The sequence below is a fragment of the Monodon monoceros genome, unplaced genomic scaffold (assembly GCF_005190385.1).
Source record: "Monodon monoceros isolate NGI ecotype Baffin Bay Population unplaced genomic scaffold, NGI_Narwhal_1 Super_Scaffold_21, whole genome shotgun sequence".
NCBI classification, from domain to species: Eukaryota; Metazoa; Chordata; class Mammalia; order Artiodactyla; family Monodontidae; genus Monodon; species Monodon monoceros.
This window is the reverse complement of record NW_021703778.1, coordinates 67,410,960-67,424,896: the sequence shown is the minus strand read 5'-3', so window position 1 is coordinate 67,424,896 and position 13,937 is coordinate 67,410,960. Positions and strand designations below refer to the sequence as shown.

Sequence of the window (13,937 nt, the reverse complement as noted above, 5' to 3'; positions counted from 1 at the left end):
GTTCCTAGGTTATTCAGTTTGGGATAAAATGTGTTAAATGCAAGTTACCTTAACATAAAAGAAGGTCTGAAAAAAAAAATCACAAGAAGTTTCTGTTTTCAAAAATCAAATTCCAATTCAATTCAGCAAGCATTACACATAAAGTTATATTCAAAGCACTGGGGTGGAAGCCATGGGAAACAGGAGACTCAGGTCTCTTAGGAGTTTAGAATAAGGTAGGGAAAAAAATATATTCACATATGATTAAAGTCAAGGTGTGATACAGTGCTATAACAGAGATCCTAGCAAAGAGTTAAAGAGATACAGAGGAATACAAAATCAATTCTGGAGATATAGACGGGTGGGAAGACGAAAGTTAAGAAAGTCTTCAGGAAGGAGATGAAATTTTTTGGTAGGTTGAAGGAAGGATCAGATTTAAAGCTGAATGCCTTGGAGCAGGGAAGGGCATTCCAACAAAAAAGAAAAGAAAAAAACTAAGGTGTTGAGACTGAAAAATGCAGGGTAAGCGGAAGGAATGGCTGGAAAAAGAAAGAAGTAAGACTGAAGGCTAGGGTTGGTCAGATCATAGAGGATCTTGAGTGCTGGCCTATATAGGCAGTAAGGAGTCCTTAAAAGTTTTCAGCAAGAAGTGAAATAATCAGAACTGTGTTTTTAAAAGTCTACACTGGGGGCTTCCCTGGTGGCGCAGTGGTTGAGAGTCTGCCTGCCAATGCGGGGGACACGGGTTCAAGCCCTGGTCTGGGAAGATCCCACATGCCGCGGAGCAACTAGGCCCGTGAGCCACAACTACTGAGCCTGCACATCTGGATCCTGTACTCCGCAACAAGAGAGGCCGCGACAGTGAGAGGCCTGTGCACCGCGATGAAGAGGGGCCCCCACTCACTGCAACTAGAGAAAGCCCTTGCACAGAAACGAAGACCCAACACAGCCAAAAATAAATAAATAAATTAATTAATTAAAAGTCTACACTGGGATTCCTTGCTACATATTCTTCTAGAAACAAATTCTTTCCTTTCAAAGCACTTCAGCTCATAATCATACATTCGTTAAATGATTGCTAGTTTCCTCAACTAGATGTGTAAGTCCAGAAAGGACAGAGATGATGTCTAGCCTGGCACATAAGTGCTCAATAAATACAGGCATACCTTGGGGATATTACAGGTTCGGTTCCAGACCACCACAATAAAGCAAATATCACAGTAAAGCAAGTCACACAAATTTTTTGGTTTCCCAGTGTATGTAAAAGTTATGTTTATTATATACTGTAGTCTATTAAGTGTGCAATAGCATTATGTCTTAAAAAATAATGTACATACCTTAATTTTAAAATGCTAACCATCATCTGAGCCTTCAGCAAGTCACAGTAGTAACATCAAAGATCACTGATCACAGATCACCTTAACAAATATAATAATAATGAAAAAGTTTAAAATATTGTAAGAATTAGAGAAATATTGTGACACAGAGACATGAAGTGAACAAATGTTGCTGGAAAAATGGTGCCAATAGACTTGCTCGACACAGGCTTGCCACAAACCTTTAATTTGTAAAATACGCAGTATCCGCAAAGCACAGTAAGACAAGGGATGTCTGTATTCACTAAATAAATAAATAAAAACTATAATAATATTGCAGTAGTATGTAATACAGAAAGAAGCATTAACCATGAGGTTACTACAATAATATACAGATGAAGGCCTGAACTAGGTCAGGTGAAAAGGTGAAGCTAAATGATAAAGTATCTAGAATGATTCAAACTTGGTGAATGATCAGATGAGGTGGTAAGGAAGAAAAAAAGAACCAAATATGAACCCAAAGTTTTGTGCCACGGCAACTGGAAGAACTGTAATGCTTAGGGGAGAAAAGGGTAAGCAAGTTTCAGAAATGATGGACTGGAGGTACATTCAAAAGCAAATACCAAGTAGAAAAAAAATTTCCCCCTTCCCACTATACCTTTCAGATTCATAGACCCCATGAGCCTCACAATTCCAATTTCTCTATTGTTCCATTTCTGATACCATTCTTGCTGAGTTTCACACCAAACCTCAGAATTTGTAACTGAAGTTTACAAGGGACATTCTTGAACATTCACTTCTGCTCACATGAATAAAAGTTCATCTTAACCAAACCCAAAGTGCTTACCTAGGAATGTTACTAGGAACACTCTGATAACATACCAAAAGCCCTCTGGCTTTACTCTGTACATAGAACAGAGCAGACACTGCTGCCTTACTCTATGAATACTGAACTGCAGCCTAAGAAACTACAGGTACCAACATGCAATGTTGTATCAGCATGCAATGCAGTACCAGCAGGCAACGTGGCCTAACTGCCAGACCTGGATTTCAATCATGGTGTGGTTTGATTTCCTAGGGTTGCATGGCACTGGTCACTTCCCAATTCAAAACCCTTCACTTGACACTTAAAAAAAAAAAAATCTATCTACAAAAGCCACTTATATTTCTAATACAAATCTTTAAAAAATCTCATGCAAGTGGAACACTTCTCAAAATAACCTTTAGATTACCTGAAAATTAGTAATGTGCTACAGATGGCTGGGAATAAAGCAAAACACTCCCAGGACTTTTTATGAGTCCAAAATAAACAGTAGTTCCTCCCACTGAATTTTTCTGTTATAGACAGATGGATGTTTTAAGTACAAATTTAAGAAGAGTGAATGCTTCTTCCAATGTTCAAAGGTAGATTAAACATGTGATTTTGCCATGTTAAACACATTCCCCAAAAAGAAAGACTAAAAGACCATCATCTTCTTAACATTCAATAAACAGCCGCTATTGGAAGTTCCAAATCCAAAAACTAACTGGAAAATACTGATAAAAATCCTAACTTGGGGAATTAACAACTAGGTTATACAATTTTATTCCTTTAAACTGCTTGAAAGCAAAGATTTTCTAACATCACAGTTAACCCTTGAACAACATGGGTTTGAACTGTAATTTAGGTCCACTTATATCTGGATTATTTTCAATAAATACGTACTACAGTACTACACAACCTGCAGTTGGTTGGAACCTTGGATACTGGAAGGCCAACTGTAAAGTTATATGAGGATTTTTTACTTCCCTGGGGGAGGGGGGTGCCCCAACTGCTGTGTTGTTCAAGGGTCAACTGTACTACCAATTTCAAAGTTCCTAAAGTCACCCATCAACTTTAATTTGCTCAGTCCCTTTTAGGGGGTATTTCAGAGATCCCCCTTGTTGGTCAAACTGCCAGATTTTGCATTTTGATCATTAAAAATAACACTTTTATTTTGTAAACAAAACAGTGGGCAACTCTTATTCAATCCCAAGAAGTTAATTCAAAGTAGGTTTTCTACTAACTGGACAAAAATGGAAAAATGCCCAACCCACCTCCAAAATCAGTCCCTTGGCTCAAGATTTCAGATATAAGAGATTTAAAGATCTTAGATTACTGACTGAATACACAAAATTACTTCTTAATGATATCAGGCAAATCCTTTCAGGTTTGATTTCTTTCTCCCAAGCTGAGGTTCTTTTTGTACAGCTTTCTGATCCCCACTCCTATGGCTTGAGAAGGCTAGAAAAAGGTATATTTGACAAACTGGTGAACCTGCAGAATGAAGGTACAAGACTCTCCAAAAGAAGATAACTTCATTAAAAAAAAAAGGCACAGCATAAACTTTATAAACATATCAGAGGAGTGAGAGTCAAGCCCCCAGGAACTAAGGCTGCACTTATTTGCCCTTCTGAATACTGACACAATAATAAAAAACTGCCCACTTATGTCAACCATCAACCATTTTTGTCCCATTCTTTCATCATAATCTTGATAGCATAAAATTCAACACTATATGGAACCTTTAGAGATGATCATGTCTAATATGCTCACTTTACAGATAAGGAAAATGAAAACATAGGAGTGACTAGCACAAGTCATGGCTAGTCAGAGGCAAAACAGTGATCAGGATCTGGGTTTTATGACTAGCAATTCTATGCTTTTTCCTCTATGCTTTGAAAAGCTATATTAGCAAATAAACATTTTACACTACTAAATCAGAAAATAACTAACTGTAACTAAGCCACACAAAAATAAAATTCATCCATCTAAAAAGAACAAAGGGTTAGAATAGGAAGTACCCCAATTCAAACAGAAAGAAGGAGCATTTGTTCATACAGTACAGGGTTTCTTAAGGGCACAACCTCGCACATATTTTCTGAGCCATTTTATTAATTACCACCTGCTCGGATTTGTGTCCTGTGCTCCATCAAATGCAACTCCTTAAGAGAATGCCACACTGACTCTTGTGGCAAAGGACTGAAAAGTGGTAACTTCTGGCATAGATAACTTGATGGTACAAAAGGAACCCACAAACGTGGTGCCAACAATCAAGAGGAGAGGACTGGGGGCTTCCCTGGGTGCAGTGGTTAAGAGTCTGCCTGCCTATGCAGGGGACACGGGTCTGAGCCCTGGTCCAGGAGGATCCCACATGCCGCGGGGCAACTAAGCGTGTGCGCCACAACTACTGAGCCTGCACTCTAGAGCCCGGGAGCCACAACTACTGAGCCCGCGTGCTGCGACTACCGAAGCCCGCGTGCCTAGAGCCCGTGCTCCGCAACGAGAAGCCACCGCAATGAGAAGCCCCGCACGGCAACAAAGACCCAACTCAGCCAAAAATAAATAAATTAATTAATTAAAAAAAAAAAAAAAGAAGAAGAGAGGACTGAAGTTGAAGAGGGTGGAGATTTTGCTGGGAGCAAGTAATCCTGAAAATGGGATAAGAATAAAAACCCAAGGGAGCAACACTGGCCTGACACTAATGACCAGAGAGCACAATAAAAAGAAGGCAGTTTCAGAGCTTGCCTGGCATCAGACAGCTCTCACCTGCAAAAGAAAGAAGGAAAAAATTCTCACAGAGACAAGAGAAAGATCGCAGGTTTGGTCCTGAGTGATGGATTAGATATGACCTAATAGGTATTTGCCATCTCTTATTTCTGGGACTCTGATCCAAGAACAAACAGCAAGAGAACCATGAAAAATCAGCCCTGCTGGATCTGGAGTTCTGCCTTGACAAGATATAAAGCTCATTCATAGATCTGACTGTGCTCATGAGACTGCAGTTCAACTCCTGCTGCTAGAGCAAGGGGAGGGGGAAGGAAGATAGAAAGGGGTGAGTGGGAAGGAGGTGGAAGATCTGGGTTGTGACTATAATAGCTACAGTAATTAGAGTGTTTCCAGGCTGCTAGGGAAGTCTTCAGAGCAGAGAATGTGGATGGGAGAAGGGGGAGGGGAAAAAACATGAGGAAGCAAACTACTGAGAATGCTAGGAAAATACATGGTGGTTTGTGAACAGTTTAAAACAAATAGCTGTGATGGCTTCATATGGGGAAATAAAGAAGTTTATATTTTTTCCCAGAAGTGAATATTATACAAATGACTGCTAGGCTCCTACTTAAAGCTAGGTTGCAAACTAGGTTTAAACAGATTCTTGCAAATGTCCCTGTCTCTGTAGTGGTCCACTGGCCCTGGCCTCAGTCACACTGTTTGCCTCCCTTTTCCCTAAATCAATCAAAAAACTCAATCTATCTATCCATCCAGACAGCCAGCCATCTACCTAAATCTCTGTCTCAATCTCTCTGACAGATCAGAGCCTTCACTTCACTTGGAAAAGGGATTTCTGAACTCCAAAACATTTAAAGTCACTTCTTTGCTGTCAATCAACTGTTAATTAATACCCTGTGAATTCAATTAGATTGTGTGTATGTGTGTGCCTGCGTGTGTTTCAAGCACACAGCTTGTCAGCCCAACACAGAAAATCACTGGAGGACACTAAAGAAGTCACAAAATAAACACCAAGATGCTTGTTTATAAATTTTAGGCTCTACGCCACTGCCTACTATAGTGGCATGATCATGTGAAAGAAAAATAAAATGATATTAACAGAAGATGATGATAACCTAGAAGGAAAATCTGGGAATTTGCAGAAAACCTCAAAATAGAAAGTCCTCCTCCAAGTTACAGGAAATGCTATACTTGTTTTTAAGATAAACATTTAGTTGAGATACTTCCTTAGCATGATTTGGCCCTCTGATGATGACTTGATTCTAGCAGTGATGTTAATCTCAAAGCCAGAAAAAAAAGAGTTATAAAGGTGCTGGGAGAAACTAAAAATGGAATAAAACAAACAACAGAAGAGGTGCAAACTTCATGTGGAGAATTACATTCATAAAATAAAAACACAAGTGAAAGTCTTGAGTAAGATATGTCAGGTAGACTTAACACAAAAAGTCAATTACATCCTTTGCACCTGGGTATCCTCCCAGCAGCTAAATCCTTTTCACTACCCTAAAAGCAAAGAATTTTCTCCTTCCCTATCCCCCTAATAAACAAGTGCTAGAAACACTGAATTACTATTATTCCCTTCCCATTCATAGGGCATAAAGCCAGAACTCACAGAAATGTAATAGGGCCGTCTAGGACCATATCTAAGGCAAGCTACTCAGTAATTTAAAAGAAACACAGAGAAAAGGAAGAATCTCTTTTCTCTATTCCATTATCATCTCACTAACAAACCAGTATCAGGCATTAAGAAACGTGAAACAAAGAAGAATTTCACACATATGAACTGAACCTAAACCACAGAAGACCAAGTATTTTCTTGTCACTGTGGCATGTGATTCTTTAACCACCTGCTCAATAATCCCTCTGCAACTGCACAGCTGCTGCCAATTCCACATGCCCAGCTAGGCAGGTGCTTTGGTGAATTACCTGTTCCTTAGTGAAAACAGTCCTTCACTGACACTTAGTGGGCCCTGAACCTGCCAATCAGCATCGCCTCTCTTCGTTTTGTCTGTCATAGCCAACTTTTGTGAGATATCACAAAGGCATATTTAATACACTACGTGATTTTGTATTTTGCAGGGTTGTTTTTTTTTTTAAAGGAATCTGATATTTAAAAATCAGGCAGAAGAGAGAATTCAGCTGCTTAAAAGAAAATTTGCTGCACAACATAAGGCTGCCTCATCTCAGAGTGGCCCCATCTGTCTGGCAGTATTCCCATCCATGACCAGTTTCCACAAGGGAAATAACAATTGCTTAGCTACCTATGGAGCAGGAGAAAGTGGCACTAGAAGGTTCTATAGTACCTGGCAGTGATGAGAGAGAAAACAGAGTGTGAACTTCTAGAGACCACACATCATTCCTGTACTTATTAAGTCTCCACGGCTGAGCCCAGGCAGTAGTGTTCTGAGTCAAATAAGTAAGGAGTGGCACTTCCACTTGACAAAGCAATCAGTAAACCCCTCAACAAATTATCCTGTTCCAGTCATTTAGTTGCTATATGTTAATTGCAGCATAATTACTACCAGGAGCCAAAATTATGCTTCCATATCCTCACACAAAATAAGCAATAATCTGTCCAGCTATCTAGACCTCTCACAAGGAAACATTTTCTAACAAGAAGCTGGGGGAAAAAAATCCAAAGTGCTCTCTGAAATACGGTCACAGTCAGAAGACTTATAAGACTCCTTGTGGCAAGGGCCCAGTTCTGAAACCACTAAATCTAATCAGGGCAAATTTAATCTGAGGCTTCTGCCTTCACTGTCACCTGACAGGATTAAGAAATGAATGCCAACAGCCCAAGAGCAAAAAGCTTTGGACTCAGTTTAGCTGAGACTTCACTCAGAGACCTAGGACATATAGTTGGAAACAGTCTAAAGACAGGCAACACCTCTAGTAAGACCTTAAGACAGTTCTGTCATCAAGAAACATAAAGGTCAGAACAACCTGTTCCCTCCTAACAAAGCCCAACACCTAAGTGGCAAGCCATCATTTTTAAGAAACTCATTGAAAGAGAAAAGGGAGGCAACGTGGTCAGACTTAAGGCCTCAGAAAGACCTTTACCACAACCAAAGGCTAAAGTTCCTCTTCAACAACACTCTATAGGAAATGGTTGGCTATTGTGTACAGTGTATATTGTGTACAACTGTCCTCCCACAATGAGCTTGATTTCTAATCTCTGTTCAAAGAAAAGTTTTCTTTAATGTCCTAAAGGAAAACCTCATTTCTAGCCCCCAATAATTCTTTACCCAACTAACAGTACCTAAATGCTATTTGGGCACTTCTATGAGGTAAATGCAAGGACAGGGTTCCTTCTAGCTTGTTCTCATCCTTCTCTCATTAGTAACTCCCAAGATCTCACATGATTTTTTTTTTTTTATGTTCATCTCTTTGGCAAACTTCTCCCTAACACAGAAGCACACATGGATTTTCTACACAATGAACAAGTCACCTCCTTTCATCAGAATTAAAATGAAGATAAAAAGGAAAGTTGTTTCGTTTCCCCAGCCCTTGCCCAGATAGGCAAATTCTGTGGCTTTTTTGTTGTGCAATTATTCTGACCAGGAAGTCACCATTAAAAAGGTACTTGGTCCTTGACTCCCTATCTTAACCCTGCACAGGTTTTTAGCGGTATTCCTAAACGAATAAACAATCTTTGTGTGTGTCCCATCTCTATAAAAAGGATTAAATATGCTGGCTCAAACAAGAGTAAAACCCTCCCCTTGGAGTCTTCTTCCTTAAAAGTCTGACACAAACATCAGGGTTGGGCCTCCCAGCCACTCTTCCTCCTCAACTTAGTACAGACTAGCCAAAGAGGCAGGCACAACATGGCTGGCATTCCCTATTCTTCTGAAAAATGTGTGCCAATGAGCTCTGCATTGTTCCTCACTCAAAAAGAAGAGCCTTTCTGTCTGGCCTCCTCCAATGGCAAGCCCCAGTCTGGAAAAGGAAGAAAATGGCACTGAGGAGCCTGGGAGATGGAGCATATCCAAAGCTCTCAGACAAGACTTGAACCTATGACCTTCACTGTGTACACAATAGGCGGGTGAGAGGGACCGGTTTATCTCTGCAGCAGCAGTTCTCAGCCCTGGGGTAGCAGTCCCGATAAAATGACACGACTATTGTGTGTGGCAGCAGAACAGTCATCTCCTCACAACAGCCTAAACCAGCACTCCCTCCCCCAAGACAAAGCAGCAGGGGTGAAATTAACTCAAGGCTGCGGAGCAAAGCCTCATACAGAAAAGAGAGGCCTGTAGGGGATTGAGGACTCTCCTCAACCCCTAGGGCTCTGGACACATGGCTGGAAACAGACAGGCCTTCTTCCCCGTCTTTCCCACTCTCATTTAGATTGGAAGCTGTTTCTTAGAGAATTTAATCGTCTGTGATTTGTTCAGAAATATTCCCCCTGAAGGGCTCTGATCTCTCCACCCTGTGTGAGCCTAATTCCTAGAACCTGAAATGACTGTTTGCTGCTGCCTGTTTCACAAACACACATTAATTGGTCAGATGTGTCTCCTCCTCCTCAACCCCAGAGGGAGGAAGGAGAATCTGAGCAAAGCACAGAGATGATCCAACCGTAATTACACATAAAGGGAAAAGAGGGCAGCATGGGTTTTCCAAACAGGACAGGGTCACAAACCCTCCCGGGGGTACTAGGATAGCAGTTAAGGCCAGGCCCAGGAATCCCTCCATCTTGAAGAAAAGGACAGGAGTAAATGTGACCTGAAGACTGGAAGGAGTACACACCCACAACCTACTTACTGCACACTCCCGGCCACCTTGCTCCCCCCTCCTGGGCTGCGCACACGTCCTGCTCCCAGACCCTCGCCCTGAACCCCCCTAACTCTCTGACTAGCTCCAGTCGCCCTGGGCCCCCTCAAGATACCCAGACTCGCCTTTGAAACTCTCTGGCCTGTCCCCACAACCTGGCCAGACCCTAATCCCCTCTCGGGCATCCCTACCCTCAGCCGGAACCGGCCCTGGCCGCGCTTTGAACTTCACCCCGCGCCCCTCGACGCCCCCTCCCCCACCCGCGCAACGACACCCCCACCACCCGCGCCATACACACCTTCCCCCTCGCTCCGCCCCGGCCTCGCAACCCCCACTTCCTCTGTCAGGCGCCGCTACCCCTGGCCCCCTCGGCGCCGCCGCCTCTTTCCTCCCCCAACCCCGGCTCCACACAAAGCTCCGGACTCACCGCGCGGCCGGTCCCGGGAGCCGCCACCTCCGCCCGCCCGGGCCCCGGGCCGTCGAGCCGCCGCTGCTACGGGGCCCAGGCCGCCATCCGTTCCCGCGGCCCCTCCCCCCCCACCCCACCCCGCCTCGTCTCCGGCTCTCCGCCCCCTCCTCGCGCCGCTCCGCCCCGCCCGCCGGTGCCGCTGTGTCCGGGGCCGCGGGTCCCTCCGCCGCCGCCACCGCCGCCGCCGCCGCCGCGATCCGGGACAACCAGGGCCGCCCGCAAGACCCGGACACTGGACTACCGGGCCCTCGGATCCGGATCCCGGGCTGGTGTGCAGTCTGGAGCGGTAGAGCGCAGGGGAAACCCGGAACCTGGATGGACGAACCAAATCCTGGGTCTCGGAACGCGCGGTCACACGGAGCCCGGATTAGAGACTCGGAGCCCGGATTAGAGACTTGGAGCTCTGGGAATGCTGGAAAACCCGGCGAGCCGGTTAAAACAGAGATAAACTCGAAGAAACCTGGATTGAAGAGCTCGAACCTAACGCTCTCTCCTCGTGGAAAGAACTCTCGCTGGACCAGACTTCCTCGCAGAGAGGTCTCTGGGGAAGTATCATACCTTAAATGCGGAAGACATCAATTCTGTAGGTGTCCAACCGTGGGGAGAGGAAAGGGTCACAAGCGGTCGGAACGTGAACATCCACAAACACAGCTCATCGTGTTTCACCCATTTCATCCCTTGGTTCAGCAAAGTATCAATCCCCTAATTTTTTATCCTTTGTTCTCCAATTTCTTTTGCAGGATTACCACTAGTTTTCCTCCTAAAAGTACCCATTTCTAATCCTTCTAATATCACTTTTCACCTCACCACCCCATATCACCAAATCCTGTTGCCTTTTATTATCTAAAAGTCCTACGGTTCTTTTCCAACCCACCATTCCAACTATTGTAACTTTTATCTTATCTGCTATTCCATCTGATTGCCCAGCACTCTATCTAGTAGGCATCCTGTCCTTGTTTAAGTGAACCCTCCCACTCACCTCTCACTCAAGAAACTTATCATACTTTTTACCACCTCTTCCCTAAAACGTCCACCCCCTTCCCTTGCGAAAAGAAATTTATCTTAATTCTCAAGTCTTAGCCTCAATTATGTCCTTGACCATCTTAGCTCTGCAGGGTTTTTTTGGCTGCGCAGCATGTGTGATCTTAGTTTCCTGACCAGGGATCAAACCTGTGCCCCCTGCAGTGGAAGTGCAGAGTCCTAACCACTGAACCACCAGGGAATTCCCAGCTCTGCAGTTTTTATCTTTCCTTTCCCTTACCCTGAGGCATCCTGCAACAGTGCCACTCAAGAGAGTATGTGACTTGGGGATACAGCCAGGTCATAAAATCCCTTTATATCTCCAAATACACATGCAAAAGGTGTGTGTGTGCGTGTGTGTGTGTGTGTGTGTGTGTGTGTGTGTGTGTGTGTCAGGGGGTGATGGCTAAAGATGAACACTAAGCCTATCTGGCCTAGGAAAAATAATCTCCCCTTGATCCACCCATATTCAGTTTGTTCTAGGACCTGACAAAACTGACCCCAGGTGACAGAAGACCTCTAATCTGTACTGGACGATGTTACAAGCGAGGATTCAGCTACTTGCAGGTAGACAAAGAGAAGGGTTTAGAGACTTAGGTATGAATTAAAGGTTAACACTTGAGTAGTCATCTTCTACTGAAGAGCATGACTCTACCACTGAAAAAGACTGGACTGCAAAAATGGGGAACAAAGCACACATTCCTACAGTGAACTTCAATTTTTAGACAGAAATTTTTCAAGCCTAGAAGAACCATTAAAAATTTTCAAGCAATTGATGTCCTATACAGTAAAAGAATCTTAAGCTTTGACTTCTTATTCGTCTAGACCAGGGTTTGGCAAAATATGGCCCACAGGTCAAATCAGGTGCAGTGCCTGTTTTGGTATGTCCCATGAACTAAGAATAAGAATGGCTTTTACATTTTTGGATGGCTGAAAAATAATCAAAAGAAGACTATTTTGTGATGTGAAAATTATATTAATATATTAATTCAAATTTCAGTGTCCATAAAAAAAGTTTTACTGGCTCATAGCCATGTTCATTCACCTACGTATTATCTATGGATTCATTTCACTTGCACTGCAACAGCAGAGTTAAATAGTTGTAACAGGGACCATATGGCCTGGAAAGCCTAAAATAGTTGCTGTCTGGCCCTTTACAGAAAAAGTGTGCTGACCCCTGCTCTGAACAAGCAGTGTCTGATAGAACTTTTTGCAATGATGGAAATATTCTATTCTTGAGCTGTCCAATTCAGAAGTCACTAGTTACATGTAGTTATGTGAACACCTGAAATATGGTACTGTGACTGAAGAACTGAATCTTAATTTCACTTAATTTAAATAATCACATGTGGCTAGTGGCTACTATATTAGACAGCACAGCTCTAGATGCTCCTCAAATCTTATGTATTGACATTTTTTGCCCCTTGTCCCAACATCTCACTCCCTTCCTGTGACACATCTACACATTCTCAGTTGCCCTCTCTGCCCCACCTTATCTACCTGACCCCAAGTCAGGGTACAATATTTACTAGGTTTTCTTTCTAGACACTCCTCATTGTCACAACAGAAATCTAATCAGTCTACCAGGTTTCACCACATGAATTAACCCACATTATGTGCACACACATAAATGGACACACATTTACACAAGTTTCTTTGTGTCAGAGGATGGCACTGTGGCTATGTTCTTTCTTCTCTGCATGAGAGAATTAGAAAGCCCTCCACATGCTAGATTCCTTGATGCTGCTGGAGCCTGTGATATGGATCACCTCCCTCCAAACACATTCACAGAAGCTGAGAACAGCAGATGTGCGCTTGCTATTTGAATCTCAAGAAAAAAAATCCTTCATCACAGGACTTTCTTTCCTGCCCTCCGAGGCCTAATAAACTGAAGTTAGCTGATTTCTCTAGTTTAATAGATGCTTGCTTTTTTACTGGCCTTGTCTAACTGGGCAAGAGAACAACCCCAATACTGTCTCTATCTTGGCTAGGAGCTCTAGCAAAAGCATTAAAAAAAAAAAAAACTTACCAAACGAAATGAAATCCACATAAATGGACTTCAATAAAGACAGTAGTTAAAATGGAAAGAGATTAGGGTTATAACTCATAAAAAGCCATAACTTTGTAATTATTTGTAAAAGCAATCTTTATAGTCAATTTTTTATACCTACTCCCTAGGAAAAAAACGGGTTTCTGTAAACTTCCAGCTTAAAAAGAAAAAAAGGGACACCTAGTTTTCTTTCTCCAGATTAGCTATAGCAAGCAAACACCACCCCACCCCACCCCTACTCCATTCCAAACATCTATCTGCAAGGCCAAAGCCTCCTAAAAATCCTGGCAGAGAAAGACTCCAGTTTTATATATATCCTACTTTGAGCTTATATAATTGAGACTGTGTCCTGCCTAGAAAAACAAAAACGCTGAATCCTTTAGCCACTATACAAATTGAGAGCCAATGAACCCAACCATCCAAAGGAGGGTACAGATATTTAGGCTGTAGAAGTAAACCAGCTCAGAAATGTGGACCTTCCCTCAGGCCAAGCTGTCCCAGAGTTACAGGGTCAGTGCAAAGTGCTGTAAAGTACTGAAAGGCTACTCCTGGGCGAGTTTGTACTCGGGCTGCTAAGATTTTCCACTAGGCTTTAAATTATGCTATTCATCACTGAGCAACTGACGGCCATCTACCCCCAAGTCTCTCCCACACTTCCTCCCCGGTGTCTCCACAAATAAAAGAGAGACCATATACCACCACCACGTGAACTGAAGAGAGTCTTTCACAGTCTAACCATGAAAAGGAGAAGTTTCCAAGTTACTCTGCCTTTACTCATGTGGCTCCAGCTGCATATTTTGGTTGCTGAGG

The 13,937-nt window shown here is 42.9% G+C and overlaps 1 protein-coding gene across 10 annotated transcripts in view; it reads right to left on the bottom strand.

Moving 5' to 3' along the window:
- The window catches only part of ZNF609 (zinc finger protein 609), a 227,329-nt gene extending 215,296 nt beyond the window's left edge, over positions 1-12,033 (bottom strand). For 8 of the 10 annotated variants that reach the window (XR_003795799.1, XR_003795803.1, XR_003795804.1 and 5 more), the window contains exon 1: positions 10,016-10,115. The gene's annotated coding sequence lies outside the window, so the exon portion shown is untranslated. Of the gene's footprint in view, positions 1-1,316; positions 1,398-10,015; positions 10,124-10,517 lie in introns of those variants that run through there. The other 2 variants (XR_003795800.1, XR_003795802.1) reach the window with 2 other exon arrangements.
- Positions 12,034-13,937: the final 1,904 nt, after the last annotated feature.